At 40.9% G+C, this 20,906-nt stretch overlaps 1 protein-coding gene across 8 annotated transcripts in view; it reads left to right on the top strand.

The window, feature by feature from the left end:
- Positions 1 to 5,532: 5,532 nt before the first annotated feature.
- AMBRA1 (autophagy and beclin 1 regulator 1) overlaps positions 5,533 to 20,906 on the top strand; it is a 177,820-nt gene continuing 162,446 nt past the window's right edge. For 5 of the 8 annotated variants that reach the window (XM_081239515.1, XM_081239516.1, XM_081239521.1 and 2 more), the window contains exon 1: positions 5,533 to 5,746. The gene's annotated coding sequence lies outside the window, so the exon portion shown is untranslated. Of the gene's footprint in view, positions 5,956 to 20,906 lie in introns of all 8 variants that reach the window. The other 3 variants (XM_081239519.1, XM_081239517.1, XM_081239518.1) reach the window with 2 other exon arrangements.

The following is a 20,906-nucleotide window of genomic DNA, read 5'->3' as shown; positions in this document are numbered from 1 at the left end:
TATCCTCAGGTCCCTCTTGCTCCCTAGATCCCACCCAGATTTTACAAAATTGTGAGTATAAGAGATAACGGACTCAGAATTAAGTAAAAATAGCAATGCAGGAAGGAAGAAAAAATACTAGTTGAAGGCTGGGGACACCCCAGGAACCTAACTGCATAAAACTCACAGGTTTTTTATTTTTAATGTGACTACCATCTAATACCCTACTTCGTGATAATCAGATAAGAGGTATGAGATCTCTTGATATTAAACAGGAACAAGAAAAGTAGACCTTGAAATCACAGGCTGGTAAATTTCAAAAAGTCTTTTGGAAAGGAGTCTCCATGTTTGTCCAGCTAAACATTCCGTTTCAGTCTGTTGAGACTTTTTCTAACCCTTATATATACAGTTGTCTTTATAGAAGGGCTGATTTCCATGCCATTCTAGAGTCTTAAAAAGTTCAGACATTTCAATCCATTGATAAATTCCACCACTAGAAATTTATCCTATATAAATAATTCCAGAGAAGGAAAAGCCTGTTATGGTTCTGTGAATGGTTACCTGCTGTTCTGGGATCTCTCCTCTTCCCTGGGCTGCTCTTACATCACTACACAGCTTCTACCTTTACCGTCCAACCCAAAGCGTGTACATTATCCCACAGTGCCATGAGACCAGACTACCGAAGAACAATAGAATTGCAATGCAAAACCTACAAGCGGCTCATCATTTTGGCTGCTCAAGGCCTAACTCCGCTTCCTGGACTTCGTAATAAGATGACTCATGGTACTGCTACAGAATCTCATCTTAGGTTCAGGCCTGATTCCTACCACCCAATGTGGTAGGTTTCTCAGAGCCCAGAGCAAGATAAGGAACAGTCTCCTCCCATTCTCTCCTTTTCCCTCCCTTCACCCTTTATCACAGGCAATTCCCCCAGGTCAATAAGTCCCAATCCTCATTCCTGGTTTAGTCATTTTTAAAATATTTATTTATTTATTTATTTATTTTTGTTTTTGGCTGCTTTGGGTCTTCGTTGCTGTGTTCAGACTTTCTCTAGTTGTGGTGAGTGGGGGCTACTTTTCGTTGTGGTGCACGGGCTTCTCACTGTGGTGGCTTCCCTTGTGGAGCACGGGCTCTAGGCGCACAGGCTTCAGTAGTTTTGGCACACGGGCTCCGTAGTTGTGGCTCGCGGGCTCTAGAGTGCAGGCTCAGTAGTTGTGGCACATGGGCTTAGTTGCTCCTTGGCATGTGGAACCTTCCCAGACCAGGGCTCAAACCTGTGTCCCCTGCATTGGCAGTCGGATTCTTAAGCACTGCACCACCAGAGAAGTCCCCTGGTTTAGTCTTTCCAGATTCTTTCCACATGATTGACAGTGGTTATATTTATTCTTAGGGTGACTAACTCTCCCGGTTTGCCCTCAGTTGTCGCAGTTTTAGCACGGAAAGTGCTGTGTCCTGGGAAACCCTTTAGTCCTTAGCAATCTGGGACAGTTGGTCACCCTACTTCAGGGTAAGCATCCTCTTACCTTCACGGGGGGTGACTCCTCCACAAGAATCCTATCAGAATACAATAATCAACAATCAACATAATAATGAGTTACTGAGTTTTTAACACCAAGGTGTAGGCTTCTGTGTTACATCCCAAGATGATCTTTCCTTCTGCCCACCTCGTTTCTTTTTCTCAGGTCTTCCTCCAATGTAAAAAGATTTCTGTGGGTTTGAGGGTTTCAACCCCTGATCTTTTGTGATCTACTCTTCTGTCCAAATATACTTGATAAGAACAAATAGTAGTTTACTGTCACTCTTTTTTTTTTTTTTTTTTTTGCGGTATGAGGGCCTCTCACTGTTGTGGCCTCTCCCGCTGCGGAGCACAGGCTCCAGACGCACAGGCTCAGCGGCCATGGCTCACGGGCCCAGCCGCTCTGCGGCACGTGGGATCTTCCCGGACCGGGGCACGAACCCGTGTCCCCTGCATCGGCAGGCGGACTCTCAACCACTGCGCCACGAGGGAAGCCCTACTGTCACTCTTGAAACAGTTTCTCTAATGAAATTTATCTGTAAAGATGCAACTCTGCCTGTAGAATAAACCATCTTTTCCATGGTTTCACAGAGCAGTCTAGCCTCAGTTTCTCAAACATCTCCATTTTCAGATGTTGATTTTAGGTTTATATTTGCATAACCTTCAGGTGTTTTTCCCAAAATAAATGTCTCCAGATTTGAAAAACCTAAAATTTCTTATAGCCTCAAAAGTAGTTTGTTTAGTTTTCCTCACTGAAATCAAGGTCTCAAAATAAAGTCATTGTATGGGTCAAGTTTGAGTGAGGGCTGTAGCTTTAGACACTTAAGCCCCACAAGCCTCCCCAAGAAGGAAGCTTCCCTAAAGCGTGTATTCTAGAAGTAGAAACTCAGCCCTGGGAAACAGTAAAGCAAAGTCTAGGAATTTGGCAGACTGCTTATTTAGTCATCTCCTAGAATCCAGTTGCCCCTGACTTTTCATGGGTACATGGCTTCCCAGGATAAGGACAAATTCCTAGTTAGGTGTGGCTATGTGACTAAATTCTGGCCAGTGGAATGTAAGTGGAAATGTCCTGTGCTATTTTCAAGATGTGTCCTTATGGCTAGGAGACATGCCTTTCCTCTTTCAGCTTCCTGCTGGTTGGAATGTAGACATGATGGCTAGAGCTTGAGCAGCTGTCTTGGATCTAAGACAAAAAAACACTTATTGAACATATCACAGCAACAACATAGAAGCCTGGTCCCTGATGCTGAATGGCCACACCTTACCCTAGATTTCTTTTATATGACAGAGAAATAAACCTCTGCCTTGTTTCCTTACTCTTTTTTTAAAATTAATTAATTAATTTTTGGCTGTGTTGGGTCTCTTGCTGCATGCGGGCTTTCTCTAGTTGCAGCGAGCGGGGGCTACTCTTTGTTGTGGTGTATGGGCTTCTCATTGTGGTGGCTTCTCTTGTTGCAGAGCACAGGCTCTAGGTGCGCGGGGGCGTCAGTAGTTGTGGCACTTGGACTCAATAGTTGTGGCTCATGGGCTCTATAGAGCGCAGGCTCAGTAGTTGTGGCACACGAGCTTGGTTGCTCTGCGGCATGTGGGATCTTCCTGGAGCAGGTCTCAAACCCATGTCCCCTGCATTGGCAGGCAGACTCTTAACCATTGCGCCACCAGGGAAGCCCCTTGTTTCTTTACTCTTTTTGTTTATGTGCAGTAGCTTCTTTTTTTAAAATAAATTAGTTTATTTATTTTTGGCTGCGTTGGGTCTTCGTTGCTGCCTGTGGGCTTTCTCTAGTTGCGGCGAGTGGGGCCGAGTCTTCTTTGTGGTGCCTGGGCTTCTCATTGCAGTGGCTTCCCTTGTTGTGGAGCACGGGCTCTAGGCACGCGGGCTTCAGTAGTTGTGGCTCGCGGGCTCTAGAGTGTGGGCTCAGTAGTTGTGGCGCACGGGCTTAGTTGCTCTGCGGCATGTGGGATCTTCCGAGATCAGGGCTCGAACCCATGTCCCTTGCATTGACAGGTGGATTCTTAACCACTGTGCCACCAGGGAAGTCCTGTGCAGTAGATTCTAATCATTAATAATAAGGTTATAACTGCCTCTTTCCAGGAGATGCAATACCTATTACACAGAAAATGTTTGGAAGCAAGATACATATTCAAAATGGGAAGCATGTTCAGTAAATCCTCTCAATGGAATATTGCGCAATTGTTTAAAAAAACAACTATTAAAGACTTTAATAGGGAAATAATATAATGCAAAAAAATAACACTATTGTATCTCTGCTTAAATTAAACTTTAAAAATTATGTAGAGGAATTCCCTGGCAGTGCAGTGGTTAGGATGTGGTGCTTTCACTGCTGTGACCCGGGTTCAATCCCTGGTCGGGGAACTAAGATCCCACAAGCCACACAGCACGGCCAAAAAATTAAATAAAAAAATAAAATAAAACGAAAAATTATGTAGAATATTTCCAAGGACTTTATGAGAACATGAACAAATTAAAAGTTCGTGTTTTGGACGCAGATTGTTAAATTCTTTCTTTTTAAGCTTTTATAAATGTTGCTATAATGTTTACTCATTTGAAAAATCCTCTAAACAGTGATAGACAAGGGACTTCCCTGGTGGTGCAGTGGTTAAGAATGGGCCTGCCAATGCAGGGGACATGGGTTCAAGCCCTGGTCCGGGAAGATGCCACATGCCGCAGAGCAACTAAGCCCATGTGCCACAACTACTGAGCCTGTTCTCTAGAGCCTGTGAGCCACAACTACTGAGCCCATGTGCTGCAACTACGGAAGCCTGCACACCTAGAGCCTGTGCTCCGCAACAAGAGAAGCCACCACAATGAGAAGCCCGTGCACCAGGACGAAGAGTAGCCCTGCTCTCTGCAACTAGAGAAAGCCCGTGCATAGCAATGAAGACCCAAAGCAGCCAAAAAAATAAAATAAATAAATAAATTTATTTTAAAAAAAGTGATAGACAATAAAGCGTTTTGTCCTCATATTATGGATGCTGGTCTTATCCTGCATTTTATACATATGAGCTGTTCCTTAAATATTTTCATGAATTTAAAGGATTTAAAAAAATTACAATAAATTGTGAATAAAGCTAATGTTTTAAGAATGTGGGCTTTCACTTTGATTAGATTATATACTCTTTAAGGGCTGGGACTATCTTTTCTTTTTACACCTTTACTCTCCAAGTCTCCTCCCTCCTTCGAAGGAGGTAAGGTAAACTATTATTGCTCATAGTTGGTAACCCATATTGTAGTGATCTATATGATTTACTAAATTGTGCCTGGGATGAACATATTAATCCATATTTGTGCTGACCATATTAGTCTGTCTACTAAGAGACTCCAGAAAAAGGCTATTGTGATGATAAAAATGTCAACACACTTCGTTAAGTTCAGAACCCAAAGAAACTTGGTTATTATGTAAGAAGCACACCTGTGGTTCTAGGCCTTTGGAATAAAATAAAAGAGAAAAGCAGTACGTGTATTATTTATTTATTTATTTATTTATTTATTTATTTATTTATTTATTTCCTGTCTTAAGATCAGACTACAGAACCCTGAATATGGAAGCTAAATTGGAGCTTTAATAGAGATTATTCACTCTGTTCCTGTCTGGATTCTCTCATTCTCTCTGTCATACCTCTATCTATATACCTATCTATCTATCTATCATTTTTTTCATTCACCTCACTGTTTCATGAGGAAACTAAGGTCAAATTTGCTCAGTTGGGATAGTGTTGAGAGTCCATAAGGTAGTCGCTGAACTATAGTTAGATAACGTGTTATTATACTATGACTTGATCTTCAACACTCTCAAGAAAAATTCGGTTCTCTAAACAATTTAGACAGCAGGCAGCTGACACAGAAAATGGCAGAAGCCCAGTCTGCTTTACTCCGTGGCTTATGATCTGGGTTTGTTTATTTATGCCTTGGACAGGAGCCGGACCTTGAGTTGGAGCGAAGCTGTTTTTCGACGCTCGACTCTACTGCCTTGAACGATTGCCTGGGCGCTCCTCCTTTGATGTCTGGGCGTTCGTGTGTTCGGTGATCTTTTGCGCCGTCTTCTTGCTTGATGTCTCCCGAGCGGTGGCGGCGCCGGTTGGAAGGCTGACTTATCTGCGAGGCCCCGCGCTCAGGCTGCTTTCTCCCGCTGGTCGGTAGAGCGGACCCCTTGCTTCCTCCTTGCTTCTTCTTCTAGTCTGTGGCTCAGTCCACTTGCTGGGCTGCAAACTGAGCCCCCTCCCGCCTTTCAGGTAGGCCACGGGAGGAGCCTGGGAGGCCCGGCCCGGCATCCTTCCGCCGCCGGGTTGAGAAGACCTTGGCGCCGGCGGGTGGGCGGCGGGTCGGCAGCGGAGACACGGCCAGAGGAGGAACTACCCGGCTGCGTTCGGGGGCGCGGTCGGTGAGGCGGCGGGAAACTGAGGGAGAAGCCGGAAGGACGCAGAGATGGTGGGGCTGCCCGGTGCGGTTCGGTAGGGAGGGGATGTTGGCTCTGGGGCGGGTGTCGGTACCCCCAGTGTGTGGGGAAAGTCGCTTTCCAGGAACGGATAGAGCTTTGCGCGCTTTGGCTCTCCTTTATTCCTCCCCCTCCCCCCACCAAAGGCTCCGGGTGTCATGACTCAGTTGCACTGGGGACACTTTCTGAGTCCGGCCTTTGAAGGGGCCTTTGAATAGGTGGAGGCTTGTGGAACAGGGCCCTCTGGCTCCTCTGAGCGAAGTGTCATGTTCTCGCCTTTTTTGGGTAGGGAAACTGAGGCTGATCTAGGACGTGACTTTTCCCCGTAGCCCTGACAGATCTTTAAATGCACCGTAAGTCATTTTTTGTTGTTTACCAGTTCAATTTTTTCCCCCTCACTTTACCAGTCATTTTATCCACATAGTGATTTGCCGTTTGATTGTCTGTGATCCCTCCTTCCTAGGAATATAGAGTCCGTCACTGGGGATTGCAGAAGTTAAGGGACCACGCGATCTTTGGCTGGTTTTGCTTTTTAAAGTCTGTATCATTTTAGCGAGAGTAGAAACAATTTCTTTGTTTCTTGATAAAAAATTTTGTTTGCTGTCTGTTTTGCTTACTGGTTGATACTTATTTCTCCTTCTTCCCCTCAGCCTGTTTCTCTTCGGAAGTCTTTCAACTGTGGTGTTAAGTGGTTAACGTCCTGCAGAGGATGGTCAAGATTTTGAAGTCAGATATTTATCCTCAGAGAGTGCTTTCTAGGAAGAATCCAAATAAAACTCAAGGAGTCTCTTTCGGACCAGTTTTGTATTTGACTAGTGGCTTAGTTACTGCATATACTAGAGTTAAAAAGCCTGTGTGTAGAAATCATTCAAGTATTGAGATATTTAAATTGAAAGTTAGCATTCTGGGAACTCCATTATGTTTTCCTTTTCTCTCCCAGCTTGGAAATTTTGGAGACTACATGTTCTTACTCATTTTATTTTCATTGGATTCAGTGTCATGATTCTAATTTGTGTAATATCTTTGTTGAAAGAAATAACCTAAAGGTCATTCTAGGTTGAATAAGTATTTCTACAATACGTATGTAGAATCAGTAGGAGATAGGTTTTCTTAAGGGAGAGGAGACTAAATTTGTAGTCCTTGGATGGAAACTATACAAGTCTATGTTCTTTAACAGATTTAGACTTCTCATATGAGTTTTGGAAGGATTATTGTTCCTTATTATTATTATTGTTATTATTATTATTTTGTTGAGGTCAGCAGGATTTAAATGAAGGGCCCTTGATCATAAGTGATTTCCTAGTTACTAGGACCTTAGTGCTCCCAGAAAGGGATTCATGAAGAGTCATGAGACTATCTTTATGGAGAATCTAGATTGGGAAGTTAGGCTAAGAATGTGTGTTCTCTGGAAAAGTTTTTATGGTAGAAGAGAATTTATATCAGAGGAAAAAATTTGGAGAAGGAAAGGACATTACCCTCTGGGGATTGATAGGGTCTGCATAGAATTTAGAGTTAGTGTAGTATCTCAGTGGCTACTAATGAATGCTAAATAATAAATGGAATTTGCTCTGAGTGTCAGGAAGAAATGTTAGGAACATTTTGTTATGCTTCCGTAGAAGATAATTAGCAGAGGTTTAAGTTGAATTGAGGAGGACAAGAAATATGGTTGTGCTGGTGGGGAGGGGTAGAGCTTCTTATCAGCTTCTCCCCTGCTTTGTGATAGAAATTCACTCAACTCTTACCTTTCTTGGTTAAATCTTGTGTTCTTTCAAAGTCAGATCAAGCTCTCTCCTGGCATTTCTTTTCAGAATTTACAAATTCAGGATGTGACTGAATTATTCTGTCTTCTCTTCTCGGGGATTGTTAAAGATGTGAACTTCTTCGAATGTCTTCTAGAACTTTTCCTAGAAGGAGTTATGTATAGCACTTGAAAAAGATTAGTTATGTATATCACTTTGAAAACAATCGGTTATTTTTATTAACAGAGTAATAACTTATTTTTATATTGTATAATTTTCAAAATATTTTCAGCTTGTTTTAGGATACTTATGAAACTTTTATTCTTTTGATCATGCTCCTTTATGCTGCTTATTAACACTGAATCCAGAACAAACATTTATGGTCTTCAGGGATCTTCATGAACGTTTATGTTGACAGTTTATGTTGACAATTTATCTCACTCTTCCCATTTATCTCACTCTTAAAGGAATTGGAGAAAAGGTTTGTTGTTAGCACACTGAGGTCTCTTTTTTTAAGATACTTCTCAGCCCTGATAGAGTTATTTTGGAATGGGATGCAAATCGTTTTGCCCAGTGGTTTGGTTTACCAAAAAAAAATACCCTTAAGTTCCTTTAATCATAGTCATGCTCGTTTCTTTCTCCAGTTGTTCCTCATAAAACCAGAGAGAACTTTCTGTTTCTTGTCATAATTTTTGTTTGTACGGAAGTGCTATGGTACAACTGTACCACGGTTTGGGGGTAATTTATATTTTATATTTTCGAACCCCTTCTACCCCCAAGTTAATTAGATCGTTTTTTTTGGTCCCTTTTTCTCAAAGCTAAAATTAGTTGCTGATAGATAAAAATGTTGTGATCGCTTATTGTCAGAATATATTTATATGCTCAGTAGTATGTGGCAGTCTGCCAAAGTGATGTGGCTAGAAGAAAACAGATTAAGGAATCAGGAGACCTGGGTTTAAGTCCTAGGTTTACCAACTTACTAGCTGAGAAATCTTGCACAAACTATTTAAGGAGACCATAGGGAAGGTTACTGTCCTTTATTGAGCATTTACTGTGTCGTGTTCTTTGCAGGTGTTAATCTCACTGAATGCTCATAACAGTCCCTTAAGGTAGATATTAATTTCCCCATGGATACTGAACTCACAGAAAGTAAATAATTTGTCCAAGATCACACAGCAAGTATGTAGCAGAGCTGGGATTCAAATTCAAGGCTTTGAGTGCTTTTATGTGTCTGTATTTAAAGAATGGGAAAGATAGTACTTCTATTGTAATACTTCTGTTGAGAAAAAAAATACATGAAGCTGCTTTGAAAAGATAAAGTGCTCTTCACATGTTAACTTCTATGCTGTCTTACAGCAACAATGAACAGCTGTCATCTGGGTTCTTGGACAGCTTGCTTCTTTGAAGGCAGCATTATGCCTGACAGTCATGGAGGATAGAGGTGACAAACATTAAATGCATTGGAGAAGCTTACTACATGTTTGTGGAAAGGAGTAAGTCCTTGGAAGTGCTAGTGAAAGAGTTGTAGGTGCTGCATGTTACTCCCTCTATTCCAGTTAGTCCTGGCTTGTTTATAGATTAGCGTAGTCTTTTCTAACTTGTTCTCTATCTCTTCCTTCGCTCTTAAGAGTTGATAATCTTCACTTCACCTAATTTTTTTCCTTTATTTATTGAGTATTGTTGCACTGCATTTTTTCCTGAGGTATGAAATATTCCAGTCAGACCTTTTGGATCTATTCCTTGATTGTGACTGTATGTTTCAACCCTTACCTTTTCAGACTTTTGTTCATCTACCAAATATTTATGGAAGTCTCATTAGATGCTGGGATATAAAAGTAGACATGAGTGTTCCTGCCCTTATGGAGATAATTCCAGTGGGGAGCAGAGTTGACCAGGTATCTGGTAAAGACTGAAATTTAGGCTGTGCTATTAAGGAAACAAACAAGGGCTGACAGAGATGAGAGAGATGAAGGAGTGAGGAAGGCACTGGGAGTTCACGGGGATTGGGGTCTTCAGCCATGGCATCCTTAAGCCCCCTAAAAAGTTGGAAACATACCATGATTCAGTAAATTAATGTTCCCCTGTTGCCATTGCAATGGAAGTCTTCATTTAAGATTGCTACATAAAATATTTGTAATAAGCTAACATCTGTTACTTAATGTATGATGACACTGGATTTGGCATAGTAAAGGATAACTATGACTTAATGAATATCCAGCATGCTTGACTAATGAGTTTAATTTTTTACTTCTTATGTGTTAGTTTTCATTTATTAATTTTTTCCAAAAAAAACTGTCCTTTGGAAGTTGAGTTCAATGAATTTGAAAACTGGATACATGCCTTCAGGTGTTTGTAGCAGGGAATAAGCTGAGGTATTTAGCTTAATATAAAAGGAGAGATTTAGGAGAATTGTCATGAAATTGAGAGAGGGAAAATGTAGGTTGCTGTTGGGTGTGTATATAATAACACCTACAATCTTGTTTGGTACTTTTCCTGCAAGAAATTAAAAGTATTTTGCAAACATTTTTTCCTACTACTTACTGGAATTACATTTCTATCTGTAGGATTCACTGAGGCAAATTTCACATTTCATGATTTCATCATTTGTTTATTTCTGCTTCCCAGGGTAGAACATATATTCTCCCATGAACCGAAATTACTTTGTTTTAGGTATATATGCCTATGATATAATGAAACATCTGAAATTTTGCTGAATTGGAGAGGATTAGTATGCATGTTTGATTTGGGGAGAGAATTGGAGTATTTCTGTCTAGCTGACCTGTGAAAACAAGGCAAAAAAATATGTCTTGCCAAACTCTTGAAATAATAGCATAGTGGTCCTGACTCTGGAGCCAGGCAGTCTGGGTCCAAATCACTGTGCCAGTACCTAACTAGGTCTGCGACTTGGGCAAGTTAATTAATCTCTCTGTGCCTCTCCTCATCTGTAGAATATCATACGGTTTGTTGTGAGAATTAAATGAGTTGACATATGTAAAGTGTTTAGAATAGCACATAGCACTATATATGCCAGCTGTTATCATTTTCAATATTGTTATAATAAGCTAAAGACTATATGTTCTTCAAAAGCAGAACAGATAATAGTGATGCTTAGATTGAAGTGTAGGGTCTTTTGAGAAAGCTTGAGTAAGGAATAGGAAGTTAAAGCAGCATATTTGTCCCTCCTTCCCCTCAGTGTCCTTCAACCTAGAGTGACAGGATAAGTCTTTACTGGGAAAGAGAAAACCTCCAAAGCAACAGTGTCTGAAAGAGTTCCAGATATTAGATTGAGGGCAAAACTTTGAGGATTTTGTAATATATGTAGCAAAACAGTCTAGAGCTATTTTAGGAACAGAAGAACATTTCTTTGCAAAACAGGTAGAAAATGATAGTATCTGAATTTTACCATCTATTTGAACTGTGATTGGTGCTTGAAGGATTTTGAAGAGAGTGATTAAAATTGTGGAAAAGGGTGATATTTAGGGAAAAGTCAAAGCAACCAAATCACCTTGGGTAAACATCTGGAAGAGTGAACATATTTTTTGCTTAGTGGTAAAGACTGAGCATCCAGTAGAGTTAGTTTTTCTGTTTGTTTGTTTTTTAATTAATTTTATTTTTGGCTGCGTTGGGTCTTCGTTGCTGCATGCGGGCTTTCTCTAGTTGCGGCGAGCAGGGGCTACTCTTCATTGTGGTGCACGGGCTTCTCATTGCGGTGGCTTCTCTTGTTGCGGAGCACCGGCTCTAGGTGCGCGGGCTCAGTAGTTGTGGCTCGCGGGCTCTAGAGCTCAGGCTCAGTAGTTGTGGTGCACGGGCTTAGTTGCTCCGCAGCACGTGGGATCTTCCCTGAGCAGGGCTCAATCCCGTGTCCCCTGCCTTGGCAGGAGGATTCTTAACCACTGCGCCACCAGAGAAGTCCCAGAGTTAGTTTTTTATTACTGTTATCCCTTTATGCATTATAAATTGTGGGTTTCTTCAGTCTTTGCCTTAACTGTTTGTTTTCATCTCCAAATCTCTATAATATTCCTGCTCTGTCATTTAAAAAAGCCTATTTAATGACTATAGTAGAGTCTGTTTTTTCAGTCATTCATCCAGTAAATGTCTATTGAATGTTTACCTCTGTGGGAGATGGTGAGGATACCCTAATAAGAGCTGATCAGAGCCAGTGCTTATTGAAGTGCTTTGCACCAGGTACTGTACTAAGTGCTTTGTGTTGTTGATTCTTTTCATTCTTATAACAACCTTATGGCGTAGGTACTTTTGTTCTCCCCATTTTCTAGATGTGGAAATGGTGGCACAGAGAAGTTAAGCAGTTTGCCCAAGGTCATAGAGCTCGTACGTGGCAGAACCAGGATTTGACTCCAAGCAGCCTGGCTCCCCTGCTCCTAATCCCTAAATTATACTGATTCTAAACTATCAATACTTTAAACAATTCTAAACTCTCTAAACTACTGCCATTATACCAAGAGTACAGTGAAAAAAATAGACGTTGTCCATGCCCTTATGGAGATTATGATCCAGAGGAGAGAGAGGCAGTAAACAAAAAATACACCAATAGGGACTTCCCTGGTGGTCCAGTGGTTAAGAATCTGCCTTCCAATGCAGGGGACGCTGGTTCATCCCTGGTCGGGGAACTAAGATCCCACATGCCATGGGGCAACTAAGCCCGCATGCCACAACTAGAGAGAAGCCCACTGCTGCAACACAACGAAGAGCCCGTGCTGCAACTAAGACCCGATGCAGCCAAATAAATAAATAAATATTTATTAAAAAATACACCAATAAATGTATAATTACAAAGTATGTAAAGTCTTATGATGGAAAAGTAAAAAAGATTATAGCAGGGGGACGTGAATTATATTGGAGCTTTGGGGGAGGTTTCTCTGAAGAAGTGATATTTAAGTAGAGACTAGAAGGATGAAAGGGGAAGGGAAAGGAATAGCATGTGTGAAAGCCTTGGGGTGGGAGAGAACTTGGCACATTTGAGAAGCTGAAAAAAGACTGGTGTGCTTTGAATGCAATGAGCAATGGGTAAGAATGGGGGGCATAGGATGAGGATAGAGACTTAGGAGGACTGTGTCAAGGATTTTGGATTTTTTTCCTAGCTATAATCAGAAGCCTTTGAAGGCTTTAAGAATGAGTGTTGTAACCTAATATATGATTAAAAAAAATTATTCTGGCTACGTTGTGGAAATTTTTGAAAATGTGGTGGAAAAAATTGGAAATTGTGGAAAATGTGGAAAGAGAGGAAGTGGGGAAAGTCTAATAATTAGGATGCCTTATAGTGGTCCAGGCAAAAGATGACAATGGTTTAGATTAGGCTGTAGGCAGAGGAGATGGAGGAAAGTAGAAAGATTCAGTAGATATTTTAGAATTAGGACAGAACGACTTAATGATGGATTGGATATGTGGGAAGAGAGAGGTATCAGGTATGATTCCCAGATTTCTGGCATGAGTATCAGCATCTCAGAAGTGGCCATTTCTGAGGTGGAAATATTAGAGGAGGGGTAGATTTTAACTTGAGTTGGGGAGTGGAATGAAAGCCTCAATTTTAGTCATGCTAAGTGTGAGATATCTGTGAAATAATACACGTGGACCCATCAAGTAAGCAGTCATTGAGCTAATGCTCACAAGTGGCACTGGAAATAAATCTGGATGCCCCAGTATATAGGTGTTAACAGTGAGGGAAAATGGATGAGTTTACCCAGACGAAAGGCATGTATAGACTAGGAGTAGAAGAGCGCTTAGGGCCAAGCTGCAAGGAATTTAAGAGAAAGTCTCAGAAACTGGGAGAGGAGCGTGTTTCAGGGAGGAAGTGATCACCTGTACTTTGTTTGATTTAGCAACACAGAGATCACTGATGATCATAGCAAGAACAGCATTGGAGGAATGTAGGGCCAGAGCCAGATTAAAGTGGGTTTAAGAAGTGGAAAGGGAGGAAGTGGAGATGGTCTGTATATTTAGATTACTACCATGTGTGTCTTCCCATAAGAAGTAAGACTTTAAGAAGAAGTAATATCATAAGGTCCATAGGAACAGTACCTTTTCACTTTGTTGTCCTTGCCTGCTTAGCCTTGGTGTCTTGCGAAAAAGTTGTATTAAAGCAGAAAGGGACAAGGGAATGAGGATATTCTCAAGATGGTGAGATAATGATTCTCATGGTCTTTATACGTGGCCTCGGAGTTTAAGGCTTTATGTATACTTTTTAGCTTTGCTATCATTAGCCTTTCTATTTTCACCTCCCTACCTAATGGATCTTTTGTATTTTAGTATTATTGGTTTTGGATTTTTTAAATTATTATTGTATTTATTAACCACCTGCTTTGAGCAAGCACTTTTTTCATTCTTTTTTTTTAAAATTAATTAATGTATTTTTGGCTGCTTTGGGTCTTCGTTGCTGCACGGGCTTTCTCGTTGCGGCGAGTGGGGCCTACTCTTTGTTGCGGTGCGCAGACTTCTCATTGCAGTGGCTTCTCTTGTTGTGGAGCACAGGCTCTGGACGCACGGGCTTCAGTAGTTGTGGCTCGTGGGCTCTAGAGCACAGGCTCAGTAGTTGTGGCGCACGGGCTTAGTTGCTCCATGGCATGTGGGATCTTCCTGAACCAGGGCTCGAACCCATGTCCCCTGCATTGGCAGGCGGATTCTTAACCACTGTGCCACCAGGGAAGCGCCAGTTTTGGTTTTTAAAGTTCATTCCTTACCTTTATCTTTTTGTTACTGCTTTCTTACGGTCATTATTGCTATAGCTAATTAGCTGTTATGTTTGGTTATTTACTTTATTTCCCTTTATTCATTCACTTATTTATTGGCTCTTGTTTCCATATGGGATACTATATAACTCTAGACTTTATTTTGGTTTCTATTTTGTTTCCCATTTACATATTCTTTGCTCAAAGTCTAATTGGCTATATTGAAGTGATATTAAACATTTTGGCTACCATTCTGCCTAGAATTTTGTATGATGACTTTCCTGGAAAGGGTAAGCATTTTATGGTTATTGTGCCCATTAGTTCTCCTAGCATTCTTTTTTTTTCTTTTAAAATAATTTATTGAGGTAAAATTCACATAACACAAAATTAACCATTTTAAAGTAAACAACAGTTCAGTGGCATTTGCACAGTGTTGTGCAACCACTACCTCTATCTAGTTCCAGAACATTTCCATCATTCCAAAGTAAATTCTCTTTCCAATTGAGCAGTTTCTCTTCATTCCCCGCTTCCACTAGCCCCTGGAAATGAGCAATCTGCATTCTGTCTCTATGAATTGATGTATTTTGGATATTTCATATAAGTGGAATCATCTAGTATGTAACCTTCTGTGTATGTATAGACCAAAATTTTGTTTATCCATTCATCCATTAATGAACGGTTTAGACTGTTTCCACCTTTTGGATATTATGCATAGTGCTACTGTAAACATGCATGTGCATGTACTTGCTTCAGTTGTTTTGGGTATGTACCTAGGAGTGGAATTACAGAGCCCTATGGTAATGTAATTGTTATGATTCTTCCTAAACCATAGGGATCAAAGCCAACACCTGCAGTTTCTATAGAGTGTGTGATGTGAGAGTTGTTGGCTTAGACTGGGATTGAGAATCTCTTTTCGTGTGTTTAACTTTTTGAGGGATTGAGTTCTCCTTTACTCATTTTGTTATTTGCATTTTACTGATGGGATAATTGAGGTACAGCATCTGCATGGTTTTAACTTCATATCTTCTTCAGAGCAAGTCAGTGATGGAACTGGGAATTTAAGACTCTGAATCACGTTCTTTGTCTAGGTGACCCACTGAAAGCCATGTGGCATTTACATGAAGCTGTTTGAAATAGGTTTCCTATATTTTATAGTGTCTTGAAGGGGTATTGTTCAGGTGGTGTTAAGCAGATGTTTTCTTTCCATAGTGGAGAAGACAAGAGGGAATGTGTTTTAATTGCAACGGAAAAGATATAGATTACAAATTAGAAAGAACTTCCTGACTACAGGATACTGGAATGTTACCAAGGAAGGTTGTGAAATATCTTTCCCAAAGACTTTGTTGATTTAGGTGTGCACTTCTTAAGAAATGAGGGAGATTACAAAGATGACTTCCCGAGGTCCCTGGTAACCGCAGGAAATAGTTGTTTGATGGTTAATCAGACAGTATCCCTGGCATTTTAATGAGTATATTTCCATTTTCCTTATGAAGAAATACTCATTAGAGAGTAGGTGAATTGCTCAAGGTCTCCTGGTAAAATAGATTAGCATTCTGAATCTTCTTGGCTCCCAAGTTGAATGCTTAGGGATGTGTTCTTTATTGTAAATGAGTCTTTTCATGGCTGTATGATGTATTATTGTTATAATTCTTCCTAAACTGTAGGGGGTCAAAGCCAATACCTGCAGTTTCCATAAAGTTGATAATTTGAGAGTTGTTGGTTGAGCTTAGATTAGGACTGAGAACCTCTTTCCTGTGAAAATGGATTTAGTCTCCTGTTACACATATAGAAAATGGAACACATTATCAGTAACAGACTAAGGTAATAGATTCTTTTTTTTTTTTGGTTAATAGATTCTTAATGACTAGTTTAGGAAGGGCCAGGTTAAAGTTGCTTAGGTGAAGGTGCACATGACATCAGCATATTTTTGGTTTGTAATGCCTGGAGAAATAGAAGCCAGAAGATGGGCAAATGAACATTAGATTCTGTTGTAGAACATGAACATAAAAATACTCATTAAATGCAATATTAAGTAGCCAATTTAAATGGTCAGCTCAGGAAGTGCCAAATTTAAGGTGCTCAGAACAACATTAACTCATTCACCTGACACTTGCGGTCTGCATTATGGTAACTCATAAGGGATCTCAGGTCCATTATCAACATTGTGCTTTGAGATCCATGGGTCATTGACTGACTGGGAAACTAAGCTGGGAAGGGGTATTACCATTGGTACCTTTAATGAAGGGTTTGTTAGGTTTGTTTATTTTAGTTGAGCTGTGGGAGCATTTACTTGTTTACTTCTTTGCTACTGAAGATAACCATCAAGTATATTTTATTGAGCTTTCTTGAATTGGCAACAACTGCTACCTCTGCAGGATAAAAGAGGGGGGAGCCAACTTGCCAATACTTACCATGTGCCGGGAAGTTTATATTTGTTCCTCCATGTAATGTTAATAACAAACCTATGAAGTGGATGGTGGTATCTCTGTTGTAAAGGATAAGACAAAGTGATCCCTCATGAGGGGTCTCAGGTCTGTTATCAGAATCGTGCTTTGAGGTCTACTGGTCCTCTTACAGATGGTGAGTGGCAAAGCTGAGATGGAGAAGGCAGCCTTCTGTATTAAGCTAGTGTATTCTTTGGAGGTGCCTAAGGGATGTCCATGAGAGTGAGGAAGAGCTTTGGTTCTCCCAATCTGCTTAAACCAGAGCAGCTCAACTTTGATCTCTTTTATATTTTAGTGTTTTCACATAAGATTTCATTTGGAAAAAGGGTTTTGCTTCTATAAAAACAAAAAAAGGAAACAGAGCAGCTCAACTTTGATCTCTTTTATATTTTAGTGTTTTCACATAAGATTTCATTTGGAAAAAGGGTTTTGCTTCTATAAAAACAAAAAAAGGAAAGGAAGAAAACATGGAAGACCACTGTGGAATCATGAAAGAAATTAGTTAAGACAACCTGAAGATTGAAAAGATGGCTAATTACACAACTGCCGATCAGGAAATTATGTCAGAGTTTGAAGTGACTTGATGTCACAGCCATATGTGCAGTGCAGTTATTCTGTTCTTAGGGAGCATAGGATAGTGGGAAAAGAGCATGGACTCTAGAGTTTAAATTCTAGCCCAGCCCCTGGGTAGCTGTGGAATTTGGGGATTCTTCTTTAAACCTGGTGTGCACCAGTGTACAATACAACACCTATCTTTCAAGAGTTGTTGTAAGGATAAGAAATATCATGTAAATACTGTGAGTGCCTGGCTCATAGTCATATCCCCCCCAATACTAGCTATTGCTAAGATGATGATGATATTGATGATGGCAATTTTTTAGTGTATTAACATTGCCTTCCCAAATGCCTGAAGAGCTTCTGCCTTATCAAGGATAGGCAGTCCTTTACCTCTGTATATATGTATCTCATCATGCTTATCATGTCTGTTTTTGATAAAGTTCATCTTTAAACTGCACATGATTCATGAATGCATCTATCATTGATGAAATGAGAAAACTTGAACATCACTAAGTTTTTCATTGGACTTAAAGAAGCAGGAGTGGAAAGGAACTCCATACAATGAGTTGAGAGACTTGGGCTTTTGTCTGAGAGCTGCCCTTAGTGAGTCTTGTAACAATGGACAAGTGAATTTTTACCTTTTTAAGTCCCTATGTTCAAAATGTTGTCTAAGTCACTTTTAACTCTGCACATCCATGATTTCACCAAAAAGGTTAATTTCTTTTCATTGCCAAAATTTCAAAAAATTACAGCATTAAGGAGCTTTCTGCTGATTTGAGCTGGCAGCTTCTGTTCATACTAATTGAGCATGTCTGGGGGCAGTGTTTTGTATAGAAGGACATTGCAGTCCTTTTGCCAGAGATCACGAAGAGAAATATGTGACTTGTAGAATATGAGTGGAATTGAAACTAAGAACAATTGTAAGGAAGCTAATGACACTTGATTTCGGGAGGAGAGCTGGATTCTTCAAACCCACAGCACTTTGTACTTCCTTGAGGGTAACACTCGCCACATATCAATATGGCAGTTATAGTTACAGTATATTGCAGTTGCAGTTTGAAAGGTCTTTGAGGTTGGAGGCCTTTTCTGTGTTTTGTTTGTTTGTTTTTACCTCTCTTTCACTGTCACCTATGATAGGTCCTGGCACATAGTATAGTCCCCTCAGACGTGCTAAATGGAAAAAAAGGTTGAATCAGAGTCAGCAGACATTTAGAAAATGGATTCTGCCTAAATACACTTATTACACTTACTGAATCTCTTCTGTTGACATGTGATATTATAGAAAAACCTGATAAAGTGGAAAAAACACTTGTCTTGTACCTTTGAATGCCAGCTTTACCACCTGCTGGCTGTTTGATCATGGGCAAGTAATTTCACATCAAGCCAGGTTTTGGTCTGTAAAATGGTAGTGGGGTAGGAGGGCGCTCTAGAGATACAGTACATAAAACATTAAGAGCTTAATCGTGGTAGTTGCTGTTTTACAAATGCATGTCTTAAATGTTGTCAACAATATATTTTGCACTTCTGCTTGAAGGAGGAATACACTTCCAGGGAAGTTTGTTTGCTATGGCTTCAGTATGTTGGAGAATTATCCCCCCTTGCAGTTTTCTGCTGAAAAGAAATCATTTAGCATTTCTTCCTCCATGGGCCCCCGGGATGGTTCCATGGAGGAGGCAGAGAGGGGGATGGGATCCTCGAAGAGCTGCTGAAGACCTTGCATTTTTGCAGATCTCTTTAGAATGCTACTTGTATATTGTGCTCTCACTGAATGCACCTGGCTCAGCTATGGCACATTAGCACAGTAAACATTTGTCAGATTTGCACTAGTCAGAAAATTTTCTATACCTGCCATCCTGCTTAGCACTTAAAAAAATTTTTTTTTTTTTAGCTCTCTATGATATAGTGATAGGTGAAGAAGGTAGGCTGCAGGGTAATGTGTAGTATGTATGATCCCATTTTGATACAGTAAACAAAAAGTATTAAATCCACGCGTGTTTGTATGAGCAGTGAGTTTGCATGGTTATCTAAAGAGGGAGGGAATGGGATGGGTAGGGAAAGATATTGACCACAGACTATTGTTTTACTTGTTACAAGAGGCATGTGTTGCCTTCATTTCTGATTAAACTTTTTGTTTACAGGTTATTGTAGGTTTACATGCAGTTGTAAGAAATAATAGTGAGAGATCCTGTGTGTCCTTTACCCAGTCTCCCCCAATGGTAACATCTTACAGAACCATAGAGTACCGTCACAACCTGGGTATTGCCACTGACACAGTCAAGATAGAGGACATTTCCATCCCACAGGATCTCTCCTGATGCCAGTTTATAGCCACTGCTGCTCCCCCCGCAACCAAATCACAGTGATCTGATAGTGGATAAAGTTGCAATAAATTGTTTGTGCAGATGATCAAGGGAAAATACCCGCTGGGGGAGATGGCCCATCTCCCACTCCCCCGGCCCTATCTGTCCCGGCAACGTGTCATTTCAAGAATGTTACGTGGGACTTCCCTGGGGGTGCAGCACTTAAGAATCCGCCTGCCATTACAGGGGACACGGGTTCGAGCCCTGGTCCGGGAAGATCCCACAGGCCGCGGAGCAGCTAAGCCCATGCGCCACAACGACTGAGCCTGCGCTCTAGAGCCCGGGAGCCACAACTACTGAAGCCCGCGTGCCTAGAGCCCGTGCTCTGCAACAAGAGAAGTCACCGCAGTGAGAAGTCCGCGCACTGCACCGAAGAGTAGCCCCCGCTCGCTGCAACAAGAGAAAGGCCCCATGCAGCAACGAAGACCCAACGCAGCCAAAAATAAAATTAATTAATTAATTAAAAAAAAGAATGTTATGTGAATAAAATCATATAGTGTGTAACCTTTTTTTCTTTTTCTTAGTTAAAAAAAAATTTTTTTTTGGCTGCACTGCTGGTTATGCGATCTTAGTTCCCCGACCAAGGATTGAATCCAGCCCAGGCAGTGAAAGTGCTGAGTGCTAAACACTGGACCGCCAGGGAATTCCCAGTATGTAACCTTTTGGATTGGCCTTTTTCAATCAATCTAATTCCCTGGAGAGTCATCCAAATTGCATGAATCAATAGTGCTCCTTTCTTTTCTTTCTTTTTTTAAAAAATATTTATTTATTTATTTATTTATTTGGCTGTGCGGGTCTTTAGTTGCAGCATGCAGGATCTAGTTCCCTGACCAGGGATGGAACCTGGGCCCCCTGCATTGAGAGTGCAGAGCCTTAACCGCTGGACCACCAGAGAGGTCCCAGTGCCCCTTTCTTTTTAATTGCTGAGTAGTATTCCATGGTTTGGATATACTTCAGTTTGTTTAATCACTTGCCCATTGAAGAACATCTGAGTTTTTTTCCCAGTTCTTGACTATTACTGATAGAGATGCTGTGGACATTTGTGTACCTTTTTTTTTTCTTTTTTTTTTTTTGGCGGTACGCGGGCCTCTCACTGCTGTGGCCTCTCCCGTTGCGGAGCACAGGCTCCGCGGCCATGGCTCACGGGCCCAGCCGCTCCGCGGCATGTGGGAT

The sequence above is a fragment of the Mesoplodon bidens genome (assembly GCF_964165515.1).
Source record: "Mesoplodon bidens genome assembly, chromosome: 7".
NCBI lineage: Eukaryota > Metazoa > Chordata > Mammalia > Artiodactyla > Ziphiidae > Mesoplodon > Mesoplodon bidens.
This window is presented reverse-complemented; position numbering and strand designations above follow the sequence as displayed.